Source organism: Andrena cerasifolii, unplaced genomic scaffold, assembly GCF_050908995.1.
Source record: "Andrena cerasifolii isolate SP2316 unplaced genomic scaffold, iyAndCera1_principal scaffold3299, whole genome shotgun sequence".
Classification (NCBI taxonomy): Eukaryota; Metazoa; Arthropoda; class Insecta; order Hymenoptera; family Andrenidae; genus Andrena; species Andrena cerasifolii.
This window is the reverse complement of record NW_027488190.1, coordinates 5,001-7,500: the sequence shown is the minus strand read 5'-3', so window position 1 is coordinate 7,500 and position 2,500 is coordinate 5,001. Positions and strand designations below refer to the sequence as shown.

At 58.1% G+C, this 2,500-nt stretch overlaps 1 pseudogene; it reads left to right on the top strand.

Moving 5' to 3' along the window:
• Positions 1–2,500, top strand: part of LOC143378335 (large subunit ribosomal RNA) — a 7,566-nt pseudogene that overhangs the window by 1,686 nt on the left and 3,380 nt on the right.

Below are 2,500 nucleotides of genomic sequence, written 5' to 3'. Positions count from 1 at the left end.
GACGTGCCATCCGCTCGCGGGTGACCGTCCTCCATGAAGCCCTGACGAGTAGGAGGGTCGCGGCGGTGTGCGCAGAAGGGTCTGGGCGTGAGCCTGCCTGGAGCCACCGTCGGTGCAGATCTTGGTGGTAGTAGCAAATACTCCAGCGAGGCCCTGGAGGACTGACGTGGAGAAGGGTTTCGTGTGAACAGCCGTTGCACACGAGTCAGTCGATCCTAAGCCCTAAGAGAAATCCTATGCAGATGTGGTGTCCTAAAACAGAGTTTTTTTAGAGAGACACACACCCGTTGGGCGAAAGGGAATCCGGTTCCTATTCCGGAACCCGGTAGCGGAACCGCAAACCATTCGGGCCCTCGTAAGAGTGTTCGTCGGGGTAACCCAAAATGACCTGGAGACGCCGTCGGGAGATCCGGGAAGAGTTTTCTTTTCTGTATAAGCGTTCGAGTTCCCTGGAAACCTCTAGCAGGGAGATAGGGTTTGGAACGCGAAGAGCACCGCAGTTGCGGCGGTGTCCGGATCTTCCCCTCGGACCTTGAAAATCCAGGAGAGGGCCACGTGGAGGTGTCGCGCCGGTTCGTACCCATATCCGCAGCAGGTCTCCAAGGTAAAGAGCCTCTAGTCGATAGATTAATGTAGGTAAGGGAAGTCGGCAAATTGGATCCGTAACTTCGGAATAAGGATTGGCTCTGAGGAGCGGGGCGTGTCGGGCTTGGTTGGGAAACGGGTTTGGTTGACGAGCCGGGCCTGGGTGAGGTGAACGGTCGGGATTTCGGTCTCGCATCCGGGATCCGAGCTCGGTCCCGTGCCATCGCCTCCCGCGGATCTTCCTTGCTGCGAGGCTTCCGTGTCGGTTTTACCGTCGTGGTCGTCCTCTTCGGCCGCCATTCAACGCTCAGCTCAGAACTGGCACGGACTAGGGGAATCCGACTGTCTAATTAAAACAAAGCATTGCGATGGCCCCCGAGGGTGTTGACGCAATGTGATTTCTGCCCAGTGCTCTGAATGTCAACGTGAAGAAATTCAAAAAAGCGCGGGTAAACGGCGGGAGTAACTATGACTCTCTTAAAGCTGCCGCCTAAAGCTGGTGACTTATCACTGGCATGTGCCAACCTACACCTCCGCGCGGTGGCGGTGGACACCGAGTTTCTCGGTGACTGAGTTAGGCTCTGGCTTGCCGTGGGGGTGTACCCTACGGCGTGGCCCCTCGGGTTGCCTTCCCGTTGGGTCTCAAGTACGCGGGCCCAAAAAGAAATAAGGAAAGATATTATCTCCGGCGGGGGCCTCGGCCCGCCGGTCCCGCTGTACCTTCGTCTCCCGATCCGACCCCTACTCCCGACCTACCCCCGCCTAGTTTGGCTGAGCCTGGAGCTGTCCCGGCGTTGTTCCCGTGCCCAAATTGCGAGAGGGCGTTTGCGACGAAGATTGGCCTTGGAGTACATAGGCATGCCGCACATCTGGCCATTGTCAACGAGGAAATTGATGTGCGCAGGGTCAAGGCGAGGTGGAGGGATGAGGAGACCCGTCTTATGGCCAGAGAGGAGGCGTTGGCGGTTAGCCGCGGGGTCCTTTTTATAAATCAACATCTACTGACGGTGGTGCCTGGGCGCTCCCTTGAGGCTATCAAGGGTATGCGTCGTAAACAGGCCTACCAGACCCTAGTGGCAGCCGCTATGGTAGATGTAGCAGCAGCATCCTCTCCGGGCGTCAGGACACCAACGACGTCCCCTAGCCCCGAGACGGGCCATCTTTTGCCCTCCACCCCAACTGACCCTGGGCTAGCTGGACCAGCGAGTCCGGACGTCGCTTCCCCGGGTGTATCTCTACTTGGGCAATTATGCGCGGATATTCGGGAGGCCATCAGGGGGTTAATCCCAACGGTCCTGAATATCAGCGGGTGGGAGACGACCATCGTATCCCGCATTGCCAGGGATTGCTCGGAGGGGGTGGACGTCCGGGAGCGCTTGTTAACTTGGGTTCAGTTCGTCTTTCCTCAGGTCGAAGAGACACCACGACCGCTTAGGCGACGGCGCGTTGTCCGCGGGGGTAAGAAAGCCAAGAGACGTGCTGACTACGCGCGTGTTCAGCGGCGCTTTCGGTCCAACATGTCCTGGGCCGCCCGCGAGATACTGGATGCCACGGGTGACGAGGAGGAGTTGGTTCCTGATGTGAGGGCAATGTCCGACCATTGGGGGCCTTATGTCAGTCAGGCGTCGAAACCTGTTCCGGCAGCTCCTCGGCCGAGGCGTAAGCCGGAGCTAGCACACCTGTGGTATCCAGTATCTTGCGAGGAAGTGGCTTCTACGAACTTGCCATTGAGATCTGCCCCTGGTATGGATGGTGTGTCTGTACGACTATGGAGGGCTGTTCCACCATCTGTAAGAGCTCTCTTCTTCAACGTCGTGCTAGCTTCAGGCGGGTTTCCACCAGTGATGTTGTCGAGTAGAACGGTATTCGAGCGAAAGAAGGTGGGTGCGGACTCGCCTGCGGATTACCGTCCGAT